The following is a 13638-nucleotide window of genomic DNA, read 5'->3' on the forward strand; positions in this document are numbered from 1 at the left end:
GCTCTAATTACAAGCAAGGGCGGTGCACACACTCCGGCGTGCTGCTCCATCGAGACAGTGATATTATTTTTGGGTTACAGTATCTGAAAGTAACCAAACCACGCGAGTTTTTTTTTAATAGTTACAGACTGGCGTTGTCGTGATCGACAGACGCCGTTCCACGCCATCTCGACTCGGACATCCATCACCATCGAGCCGAGAGAGAACAGCGCCACACATTTTTCAACAGGATAGCGTTCGACCACACATGGCTCGTGTCTCTATGCACTGTCTGCTGACAGTGACGTACTCCTGGGGTCAGCAAGATCCCTACATCTGATCCTGGTGGAAGATGTGAGGGACCAGCTCGCACGTCCACTCCATCGCAGTGCCAACATCCCGGATATCTAGTGCCACTGCCAACAGTTGTGAGACAGCTTGCCTCAGGAGAGGACGCAACGACCGTTGTCACCCTACGTTATAACACACACCCTAACAGAATCAGTGCAGCAATCAGGCCAAAGCGGGTGCAACATCATACTGATAAGTGGTCTTGTACTTCGAAGTTCTTGGTAAATTTGACTCGATTTCAATTCGATATTTACACAGTGTAAAACGTGACGTGCACAAGTTGATGTCACGCACGTGCCTGAAAATGATCCAATTTCGAAATTAGCTAACTGCACAAAGTAAATAAAGAACATTAATGTACAATCTACAACGGACCATGTTATCATTTGTTAAATATTTGGAGGTTATGGACCCAGAGAGAAACAAAATTTAACTGTGTTATAATCACATACCCTCTCAACCTTTTGGGTACTTCACTCTTTCTGTCAGGCAATGTTCTTCAGAACAGAAAGCTAAGAAGGCGTGAGGTGTGAATCGCGAGGAAGGCACGGCACACATACCGCCAATCTCATGAGACCTGTAGCCGCAGCGACACCCCTTAGTAGCGAGACCTGCGCCCCGTCCACTGCAGTACTTTGCCGTCTCAACTACGCTGGTTTCTCAGACTATTTGCTATTCTATAGGATTGTCAGTTGCGCCCTGAGATTTTGTTTGTTTTCATTTTCTACAGTTCTAAGCAAAGAAGGGAAAGCAGAAAGGTGGAAGGAGTATATAGAGGGTCTATACAAGGGCGATGTACTTGAGGGCAATGTTATAGTAATGGAAGAGGATGTAGATGAAGATGAAATGGGAGATATGATACTGCGTGAAGAGTTTGACAGAGCACTGAAAGACCTAAGTCGAAACAAGGCCCCCGGAGTAGAAAACATTCCATTAGAACTACTGATAGCCTTGGGAGAGCCAGTCCTGACAAAATTCTACATCCGGTGAGCAAAATGTACGAGACAGGCGAAATACCCTCAGACTTCAAGAAGAATATAATAATTCCAGTCCCAAAGAAAGCAGGCGTTGACAGATGTGAAAATTACCGAACTATCAGTTTAATACATCACGGATGCAAAATACTAACGCGAATTCTTTACAGACGAATGGGAAAACTGGTAGAAGCCGACCTCGAGGAAGATCAATTTGGATTCCGTTGAAATATGGCAACACGTTAGGTAATACTGACCCTACGACGTATTTTAGAAGCTAGATTAAGAAAAGGCAAACCTACGTTTCTAGCATTTGTAGACTTAGAGAAAGCTTTTGACAGTGTTGACTGGAATACTCTCTTTCAAAATCTGAAGGAGCCAGGGGTAAAATACAGGGAGTGAAAGGCTATTTACAATTTGTACAGAAACCGGATGGCAGTTATAAGAGTCGAGGGACATGAAAGGGAAGCAGTGGTTGGGAAGGCAGTGAGACAGGGTTGTAGCCTCTCCCCGACGTTGTTCAATCTGTATATTGAGCAAGCAATAAAGGAAACAAAAGAAAAATTCGGAGTAGGTATTAAAATTCATGGAGAAGAAATAAAAACTTTAAGGTTCGCCGATGACATTGTAATTCTGTCTGAGACAGCAAAGGACTTGGAAGAGCAGTTGAACGGAATGGACAGTGTGAAACGTCCCCTTAGAAAAATTATACATGACTGTGTTTAAACTGACACACAATATTTTTAGCGCAACGCAATCTGACTTTCAAAAATCCCTACAAAAGAATGGCCCTGACTAACATTAACCTATACCTTTCACAAATCACTTATCTCACCAAAAATCTTCGTTACTCGAACTACTGCAATACAGCGAGCGCCACTACTGCCAGCTATATAAAAGATTCAAACTACTGAAGGCACTAACTACTAATAGGCATAGTTAGCAAATGAAAGATTTTGGTAGAAAACAAACAATGTATTTACCTTACTAGTGTTCAAAAGTCATAATATATATAGCATTTCATGACATCCAGTCCTACAAATTTCAAAACTCCGCCATCTCTCTCCCCACATCCACCACTACTGGCGGCTCACCTCCAACTGCCCAACGCTATCCGCTGTTAACATCCAGCTGCCCAACACTACAATGGCAGACAACAATGCAAACTAGCCACAGACTGCACACAGCACAGCCAGTGATTTTTCATACAGAGTGCTACGTGGCGTTACCAATAAGAAAACCTAAACAGCCTACTTACAAGTGTCTTGAAAGGAGGATATATGATGAACACCAACAAAATCAAAACGAGGATAATGTAATGTAGTCGAATTAAGACGGGTGATGCTGAGGGAATTAGATTAGGAAATGAGACACTTAAAGTAGTAAAAGAGTTCTGCTATTTGGGGAGCAAAATAACTGATGATGGTCGAAGTAGAGAGGATATATAATGTAGACTGGCAATGGCAAGGAAAGCGTTTCTGAAGAAGAGAAATTTGTTAACTTCGAGTATAGATTTAAGTGTCAGGAAGTCGTTTCTAAAAGTATTTGTATGGAGTGTAGCCATGTATGGAAGTGAAACATGGACGATAAATAGTTTGGACAAGAAGAGAATAGAAGCTTTCGAAATGTGGTGCTACAGAAGAATGCTGAAGATTAGATGGGTAGATGACATAACGAATGAGGAGGTGTTGAATAGGATTGGGGAGAAGAGAAGTTTGTGGCACAACTTGACTAGAAGAAGGGATCGGTTGGTAGGACATGTTCTGAGGCATCAAGGGATCACCAATTTAGTATTGGAGGGCAGCGTGGAGGGTAAGAATCGTAGAGGGAGACAAAGAGATGAATACACTAAGCAGATTCAGAAGGATGTAGGCTGCAGTACGTACTGGGAGATGAAGAAGTTTGCACAGGATAGACCAGCATGGAGAGCGGCATGAAACCAGTCTCAGGACTGAGGACCACAACAACAACAACAAACAAACAATAGTTATTATTTTATCTGTTATTTCTATTGGTTGTTAAGTTCTTGTGGCACTGAATATTTCGAAGCATGTCGTCTACTGTTGTTAAGCGGAAATATTCGACTTCGCTCTGCTTGGCAGGCCATTGCCGTACGAGGTCAGTAGGGAGAAATGCTTTGCGCCTTACGTGCCTACTTGATACTGATCTTAACGATTCTGCTGTTTTTGGCAAGATGTCTATCATGGCAAAGTGAAAGGAGGATGTGAGTGGGGTCAGCTTCCAAGCGTTAGAGTAAGTGATAAACTCAAAAAAACTTATGGATCTGCGAGAGCTTGCTGAGAAGTAATGGCTCCGAATCTTTTAATGTGAAAATCCCCAAAGCTTTTAACTAAAACAAACGTTATTAACATTCTATATCTTTATTCTTCAAGTCTACATACAGCGCGCTGTAATAGAGTTTATAATTCGAAGAGTTCGTCCACACATGGCGCACACTCTCCTTCAGCATGATAACGCCAGACCACACACGAGCCTGCGATACCTGCAAGAATCAGACGCCTTGAGTTCCTTGTCATGGATCACCCTCCACTCAGTCCCGGCTTGGCCGCATACGATCTTCATCTGTTTCCAACTTTCGAGGGCTTCACTCTGATAGTGATGAAGCGGTGGAAGCAGTGGCGAGGTTGTGGGTCCATCACCAAAGTCAAACATTCTACTGTGACGCTGACAACAAACTGGCCTCTCGTTGGGAATATTAATATGTTCCTCACCAGGGTGACTATGTTGCAGACGTCAAGAATAAAGATGTAGAATATAATAACGTTTGTTTTATTTTAATAGCTTTACGAATTCTCACATAGAAAATTGGGAGGCATTTCTGTTCAACACACATTCTGATCTCTCTATGAAACACAAAATTCCCTATATACGAAATCGGCGATCTGGGAAAACATACTATCATAGAGTCATTAGGCTGTCACTTAATCAGTATCATTTCAAACCAGTGGAATAGATATGCACCCAAATTAAACGTTTGGTTCTCAGCAATAATAATAAAAAGTCAGCTGAGGCTGAATCTTTTAGTGAAGTCACCTCTGAGTCTAGACGAGAGCCGTCAGTCGCTCGCAGCACATCATGAAAAAATGATGGTAGAATGAAGCTGTGAAAAATCGTTATCGTTAAGTACCTGCTGAGCATAATTATATTTCCGTAGGTTTTGTCTGTTAATAAGAAGGCTCTTATCAGCAACTGAGTCCGAATGAAGTTCATCTCTGCAGGTCAGTCTTGATCGCATATCTCTCTCACTGTTTGCATTAGAACGATTGCAGTTCTGGAGATAATGTATTATGTCATTTTCTCACCTCGATTAACACGCATAATGTAGTTTTATATTACAAATAAGTATAAAGTATAATCAGAAAACGTAATAGCAAGTTATAGATAAACATACCGTCCAATTTCTCTCAGTGAAATCAAAGAGGCGACCGCTGAGGTTTTGATGGCAAATGCAGCATCCCAAGGTACATTTAACTCAAATTATCTCTTGCTTCACATCTCTCAAAGAGTTTCGGTTAGGAGTGTGGTATCAACGTTCGATACCACACTTGTTAGGGGTTGCAGTTATCGACCGCAGTCCATATTAGTATCGTTGGACGCGCGAGTCGCCTCCAGCGCCGCTCCGCGGCTTGTATCAAGTTTCTAGCGAGCTCTCGTCCACCCTTGCTCGGGACGTTAAGCAGTAAAGCAGCTTAGCCTTCAGCTGATGGGAAGCAACATCTAACAAGGCGCTTAGTAATGTATGGCCTACGTGAGGCCTCAATAGCTATCTGTTTATAATTATATGTATGCAGCCAAGAAGAATCCTGTACAACTAGTTAAGTACAATATATATTATTTTTGACCAGCGACTTCTAAACATTGCAGATCCAGACAATGCAGCCAGCGCCTTATCGACGTTACTGACAAACCTGCTGTGATTCATCGGTTTCTATTTAGCATTGGCCACCAGTCAACATTGGCGATGACTCATTCGTCATCATAACAACTGGCGACGAGGTTAAAGGTACAGATTTTTTGGAACGCAGAGCAGAGAAAGCAGGGCTATTTATATGTATTTATAGACTATATAACCGGCTGCGCCACCCATCCTCTAAATGGCTTTGAGCACTACGGGACTTAACATCTGAGGTCATCAGTCCCTTAGAACTTAGAACTACTTAAACCTAACTAACCTAAGGACATCACACACATCCATGCCCGAGGCAGGATTCGAACCTGCGACCGTAGCAGTCACGCGGTTCCGGACCGAAGCGCCTAGAACCGCTCGGCCACCGCGGCCGGCCACACTTCCTCTACGCGTGGTGTGATTGACGAGTGCATGAAGTTTTTTCCTACTCCTATTTGTGATTATTTGATTTAGTTGTGATGGCAAATCCAGAGGAACAAAATGTACTGGCAGAAATGTTACGATTACAGAATCAGCAGTCCAACGCACTACTGCACGCCTTGGGACAGCTCGTCCAGGGACAACAACTAGCTGTGCCACAAGTACCGGCTGCACATGAGCCGGCCGTACAGCGGGCCACAGCCCCGCCGTTCCGCGCGTTCGACGCCACCGTGGAAAGCTGGCAGGAGTGGCACGTGCAGTTTTGTTCAAAAATGTTCAAATGTGTGTGAAATCTTATGCGACTTAACTGCTAAGTTCATCAGTCCCCAAGCTTACACACTACTTAACCTAAATTATCCTAAGGACAAACACACACACCCATGCCCGAGGGAGGACACGAACATCCGCCGGGACCAGCCGCACAGTCCATGACTGCAGCGCCCTTCAGACCGCTCGGCTAATCCCGCGCGGGGTGCAGTTTCACACCACCTTGTTACATATGACATCCAAGGTAAAACACGGCTGCATGGGCTTTTTTCTTGTGTCGGCGTGGCATCGTACTGCATTCTCCTCAAACTCTTCCCGAGAAGTTCTCCAGCTCAGCACAGTTTCGAAGAACTGGTTCAGGCACTAACTGATTGTTACAAGGAAAGTGTGAATGTTGTCGCTCAGCGGTACAATTTTTTCCGCACAAAACGTGCACCTCTGCAGAATTACCGTGAGTGTGTAGCCACTTTGCAAGGCCTCACTCGCGGCTGAATTTTCATGTTCTTGTGGCATATTATATTCTGACATAAGCGTACGGGACGCTATTGCGCAAAACGTGACAGACATACACATTAAAGAGCAAATTCTTCAATCATCCAACCCCACTTTAGAAAATATGTTGGACATTTTGGGCAGACAGGACATTTTGGACTTTGCTGCAAATTCTTTTGAATCGCCTCCCGCTGTCAGGTTAGCAAGCTGCACGCGCATCACACATACATGATGCTGTACCGGCTCGACGCGCGCCTGCCCAATTCACTTCCAGGAAACACACACCTGTTATACGCCGGCACAAGCCGCCTGCTTTGCGCTCATGCCCGCAATGTCATTCAAAGCAATCGCCGCAGAACTGCCCATCGCGCAAGGCCGTGTTCCATTTTTGCAACAAGAAGGCATATGTCCAGGCAGTGTGCCTCAAAAGACAAAAATATGACAATCTGACACTCCGTATCACGTTTCCGGGCAAAGTAGCTTCCGCCGGAACGGTTTCCGAAATAAGACTTCCTATCACAACGAGCCACAAGCAATGGAAATAAATGTAAATTCGCCTCCAGTACCTGTGACATTGCCCAAGTGTGACAATTTTGCTTATGATGCCAGTGCACGCCGGTGTAAGAAGTCTCGCCACGCACGATCTGCCCGTCAACATTTGCCAGGGAACACTGCTTCTCAGAATTACATTTTTCGCCGACGGCACAACAAACTTTTTTGTAGACTTGACCATCCAGAATCATACGATTCCATTTCAGTTGAACACTGGAGCGTCTGTTTCACTCGTGAATCGTAAAACTTACTAATTGCTTGGGTCACGTCCATTGCATAAAGCAAATGTTACGTTAGCTACCTACAGTGGTCAAAGGATCCAGCAAATGCCGCTGCTCTCGGTCGTTAAGTGAAGGCCGTCGGCCACTGCGTTGTCCGTGGTGAGACGTAATGCCTGAAATTTGGTATTCTCAGCATTCTCCTGACGCTGAATCTCGGAATACTGAATTCGCTAATGGTTTCCGAAATAGAATGTCCCATGCGTCTAGCGCCAAGTACCAATCCGCCTTCAGTCTGTTAATTCCCGTCGTACAAATCACAGCTCAGCCAAAGCACTGCCCTTTTATTCCTTGTACACGTGATACTCCCGCCATCTGTATATGTGCACGTCACATCCCCGTTACTTTTTGTCACCTCAGTGTGTGTTGTATGGCAATTCGCGCTTCAGGGAATTGGATCGGACCTTTTTACGGCTCTAAAAGGGCTGTACGAGGAAACAACAGAGAAAAGGATAGCGGCACTCTTTCAGCTCTGTTCTGTAAAGATTCGCTTCCATCCCCAATGCAGAATACCGCTTGAAATTGCCACAGCGCCAAGGAATCAGTACTATTTTTCGTGACAGCGCGAAAACTAAAAAACTCCCAAGACAGGAAGCCATTTATAAGGTCACAGTATTTCCGTCGCGCCAGACAATGTTAATCTGCAGTTTAGTTCCGTCGCAGACAATCGTTACTAGAAGTTCTAGAGAATTCTGTATTGAATAAAGAACCTAGATTGCAGTAGAGGCAGGTGCGTCCTGTTGCCCCCCCCCCCCCCCCCCCCCCACACACACACACACACTCACCACCCCCTTGCGAACGCCTATGAGCTCTGCATATCTGCATAATTCCATCTAAACCTGCCGCTTTTCGACTTTTAAGTGGTTTTCAATCCTGCTATGAGTTCTTTTGTTACGTCATCTCAGCACTTTACTTCAACTTGTCAATAATTTTCTTTCTCACTTTCCGTGTTTGTACTGGTTGGTGCGTTGGTAGAGATTTTCCACAAGTTCAATAAACAAAGCAGATACACACAACAGAGACTTTAGTCATCAATAACGCTTCATTATTACAACAGTCTCCAACGCTGCGCTAACTTTTCGATTTCCTGACTGTAGAAATCACATGGTTTTGAGGCAAAGAACTCGTCGAACCATGTTCGGAGCGCGTTTTCATCAGGAAAGTAAGTTCCTTGAAGGTTTCTCGCTAGAGAGCAGAAAAGGTTAAGATCTGTGAGCGCAAGATTTGGTCAGTAAGATGGGCGCGGAATGACTTCTCAGTCCAACTTTTGCATAGCGTTTTTTGTCAGTCTAGCAGGATGCCGGCGGTCGTTATCGTGGAATAGCGTCGCTTCACGAAGCCTTCCTGGTCGTTGTTCTAGCGTTACGTCTCAGCTGTTGATACTAAATTTCAGCAGTGATGGTTACACCATGGGGAAGGAATTCGTAGCACACCACACTGGCCGGCCGCTGTGGAGGAGCGGTTCTAGGCGCTTCAGTCCGGAACCGCGCTGCTGCTACGGTCGCAGGTTCGAATCCTGCCTCAGGCATGGATGTGTGTGATGTCCGTAGGTTAGTTAGGTTTAAGTAGTTCTAAGTCTAGGGGACTGATGACCTCAGATGTTAAGTCCCATAGTGCTTAGTCATTTGAATTTGAACACCACAACGTCGCTGTTCAACCACATGCACAACTTTCCCATTTGTGAATGCGCGGAGGTCTTTGTACGGATTCGGGAGGAAGACGGTTCAATCCCGCGTCCGGCCATCCTGATTTAGGTTTTCCGTGATTTCCCTAAATCACTCCAGGCAAATGCCGGGATGGTTCCTCTGAAAGGGCACGGCCGACTTCCTTCCCAATCCTTCCCTAATCCGATGAGACCGATGACCACGCTGTCTGGTCTCTTCCCCAAACCAACCAACCAACCATCTTTGTACGGGAAACTGCTGTTTTGTTTAGGTGTCACCCATTCCTTTCTTTGCCTTCCGTTAGCGTAAAGACGCCACTTCTCGTCACCACTAACGATGCAAGATAGGAATGGTTGATGTTGTTCACGAGCCAAATGATGATAAATAAGCAGAGATGGCCACCCGCTGATTTCTGTAACTTTAGGTTAGATCATGCGATACCAATGCACCAGATTTCTGATCATCCCCGTTTCAAGCAAATGTGGCACGATGGTGAATGATCACTTTTCATCAGATTTTCCTGTTCTCGCGTACACTGACTTGGGTCATTGTGGATTAATGCGTTTCAACGATCTTCATCAAACCCCGAAGGTCTTGCTGAAAGTGGAGTGTACTTATATCAAAACGATCGTCCTTAAAACGAGAAAACTATTTTCTTACTGTGTTTCGTCCAGTGACATTACCCCCACACACGGCGCAAACGTTTTTGCGTGCCTTCGCTGCTGTCACTCCTCTACTGAACTCAAGTAGAAGAATATCGTGGAAAAGTTCCGATTTCTCCACTTAGCGCTCCATTTTCTAGCGTCCACAGCTCTACTCACCATGTCCAAATGACAAAACCACACTATGTAAATTCAAACAGCAATGGTGAATTACAAATAAAAAATAAAAATCCATAAATAAACCGATAACATCCGGAATACTAATTTGGAAAATAAAAACGCTACGAACTTAGGCATCAATTTAGAACGAGGGGGTATCCACAAAAAGACGGAATGACATTGCTGTGGACGAAGCTTGCGTAGTACGCATTTCCGCCTCAAGGCGTGTACAGCGCAACTCGTCGCCAGTTCAGTGCTGCTTCTGTTGTCGACCTGGCTTGTTCTGTTCGTCTGCAGTGATTGTTGTTGCGAGCGCTGTTTTGTTCTTGTTTCGTTTTTTGTGATGGCAAGTTTAAGTGAACAACGTGCAGCTGTGAAATTGTTTTCTAAACGGTAAAAATGCTGCTGAAACTGTTTTCAATTTGAAAACAGCTTACCAAGATGAGGCGCTATGGAAAAAACTGAAGCAAGTGTACGAGTGCTTTGCTCGATTTGAAAATGAGACATGTCGACTGATACAAACCTTGTCCTGGACGTCCATTTAACTGCCCGAATCGCCAAAAATACTGAAAAAATTTGAGAACTTGTGCTCACAGACCGGTTTAAGAAATTTGAAAACTGCGCACGGGTGTTCGCCAAAAAAGACTGGATTTGTGGCAGACAGGAGACTGGTTCTCCCAACACGACAACGCACCTGCACACTAAGCCATCTCTGTTACAGTTTTTGGCTAAAAGTGGCATGGTCCCGCTGACCCACGCACTTTTTTCGCCTGACTTTTTCTTATTTCCACGCAGGAAAGGGTCTTGAAAGGACACCGATTTGACAACACTGAAAAAGTCGACAGAAAACAAGGTAGGAGCTGTCAAACATTCCTAAAAAGACTATAAAAATGTTTCGAACAGTGGATGCACCGGTGGGCCAAATATATTAGTTGTAATGGAAAGTATTTTGAAAGGGATAAGGTTGTTTTGTAAAGAATTTGAAAATATATATCTTTTAAAAAATAAGATTTTTTTTGAGGGGGGGGGGGGATCCTCTCATATCATACACATGTTTTTATAGTAGTTGCGTTGAATGAACGCTATCTTAGTAGAGGCGCCTTTCTAGTTACTGGCCCGTGCACAGTGCACACTCGGCCGCTTGCAGTGCAGGCCAGGGGGCGCACGGGAAGGTGTTTTCGGCACTCGGCAGCCGCCAGCGGTTGGTATGCTTGCGCGCGTTTTGCAGCCACCGCGTCCCGCCTCGTGCATTATTCAGCGGCCCAGCCGCGGCCGCTTCATCGCGAAACAATTCAGAGCCGCACGTGTGAGGCCGGCCGGCCGCACGCCGCTCCGGTCGTGATTGCGACACAGCGGGCACGTGCTCGCAGCCCGCCGCAAACCCAATCCCGCCAGCCTCACGTTTCTTTGACACACGCGCTGTGTGTCCACTCTGCGAGAGATTCCAAAATATGGACCACCAGTCGCGCGTGTTCTTCTGGGCCTTCGATACCCTCTTCACCGAGAGTGTCCACCAATAAAAAATAAAACTGGATCAGAATTACGTACTGAGTAACAGCTAGAGTGGCCGTCACGAAGTTGACACCTCAAGATCACACCCGCTGCCTGCAATCCGTGGGCGATAAGCTTTGCCGGCCGAAGTGGCCGAGCGGTTCTAGGCGCTACAGTCTGGAAACGCGCGACCGCTATGGTCGCAGGTTCGAATCCTGCCTCGGGCATGGATGTGTGTGATGTCCTTAGGTTAGTTAGGTTCAAGTAGTTCTAAGTTCTAGGGGACTGATGACCTCAGATGTTAAGTCCCATAGTGCTCAGAGCCATTTGAACCATTTGATAAGCTTTGTTGCCGTACCGTGAGGTCAGCGCCAGTTGAATGTTCTGTGTTTCCGTCCTATATCACTTGCGGTTTCAGTCTTCCGTAAAACGGTGCATTAACATGTGAGCGAAACACAGGAGCAAGAGCCTGAGTAGAGCATGAAAAAACAATATATAATTCTCGTACCGAAAGTACTAAAGTTTGCATGTATGGGAAAGGGCTTGGTTTATTCATAAATTTTAAAAAAGGCTATTAGCAGTCCTACCACATCGGCCGCTCACAAATATTGACCTTCTTAAGTTTGTTAGAAAAACTTCAACATTCCAAGATTCCGTGGTGTGTTAATGCGGGATACATTATCGAAGACTACATGGAAAACTCGTGATTACGGTATTGTGAATTTAGATGTTGCTGGAGGTGCCGACACCCACTGGATGTCATATGTTATGTAAAATGCAGATACCGTCTACTATTTCGTCTCGTTTGGTGACCACCAGACGAATTACGATACTTTACTCGCGGAAGTCGTGTGTTCTACAATTTTCGCCGCTATCAGGACTTTAATGAACACCTCTGTGGACTCCTATGCATCATGTTTCCCTTAATGTTTACAAAGAAGAAGAAGAATAAGCAGAATATATAAGGAAGAGCTTTAAACATTTCTTTATCAGCGAGGTTCAGATGCAATGTCGTACTCTTTGACTTTAAAAGAACGATCATCTGTATTATGTGCAAATTACTTCCTGCCACTTGATTTGAGCATTGATGGATGGAGTATTGCATTGATTGAACTGGAGACTTACAACAGCATCTCAAATATTTCCGAGACTAGCAACAAACTGCATCTGAATATTAATGGTAAAAATAAACATTGTGGAAATAGAACCTCGTGCGTACGATGTTGACGATTTAAACGAAGTCTTAAAACAGTCTGGAAAAGGTATTGAGCTACGTGCAAACATCAGTACACTTAAATCTGAAATAAAGACTGTGAATGCAACGACTGCCTTCAACCAGAAATATTCAATAGGTCGCCTACTGGGTTTCACAAAAGGACAGGTTTTGAAGAAGGATCCTGGTAAATTTTATAGGTCAGATCAGACTGTGGACATACTGCTCGTCAACATAATCCCGAGTGGAGTGTAACATTGCAACGAACTCCTATCTCAACAAGTCTTATTTATACTATTTACGGATTCTTCCCCTCACAAGCAACAGGATGTAAGATAGTTGAGGCTCCCACCAACGCAATTTACCTTTCAATGACAGTTCAGGCATTGGAGTTGACTTTCGTGGTGGGGAAATCATTGTACGATTACACCTAATGCAGGAAGAAAAAGCACTCCGTCTTCAGGCCACAAGTGGCCCACCGGGACCATCCGACAGCCGTGTCATCCTCAGATGAGGATGCGGATAGGAGGGGCGTGTGGTCAGCACACCGCTCTCCCTGTCGTTATGATGGTTTTCTTTGACCGCAGCCACTACTATTCGGTCGAGTAGCTCCTCAATTGGTATCACGAGGCTGAGTGCACCCCGAGGAGGAGGAGGAGATTAGTGTTTAACGTCCCGTCGACAACGAGGTCATTAGAGACGGAGCGCAAGCTCGGGTTAGGGAAGGACAGGGAAGGAAATCGGCCGTGCCCTTTCAAAGGAACCATCCCGGCATTTGCCTGAAGTGATTTAGGGAAATCACGGAAAACCTAAATCAGGATGGCCGGAGACGGGATGTGCACCCCGAAAAATGGCAACAGCACATGGCGGCTGGATGGTCACCCATCCAAGTGACGGCCACGCCCGACAGCGCTTAACTTCGGTGATCTCACGGGAACCGGTGTATCCACTGCGGCAAGGCTGTTGCCTAATGCAGGAAGAGCGTACGGTATAAAACCAGTGCACGCAATTCACAGCTCGTCACTACGCCACTGACCCACAAAGTTATTACACATGCAGAATATAAGTTTCTTAAATCAGTTTGCTTGAAACCTCGAAATGACATCCTCACTCAATATAACCAGTCAAGTAAAGTATGATGAGCGAATTATACGTCAGGAATACTTCTCGCATAAACCTTACGCTTCAACCACACTTAACAAGAATGA

The 13638-nt window shown here is 45.1% G+C and overlaps 1 pseudogene; it reads right to left on the bottom strand.

The window, feature by feature from the left end:
• Nucleotides 1-13281: 13281 nt before the first annotated feature.
• Nucleotides 13282-13398, bottom strand: LOC124556563 (annotated as a pseudogene).
• Nucleotides 13399-13638: the final 240 nt, after the last annotated feature.

This window comes from Schistocerca americana, chromosome 1, assembly GCF_021461395.2.
Source record: "Schistocerca americana isolate TAMUIC-IGC-003095 chromosome 1, iqSchAmer2.1, whole genome shotgun sequence".
NCBI lineage: Eukaryota > Metazoa > Arthropoda > Insecta > Orthoptera > Acrididae > Schistocerca > Schistocerca americana.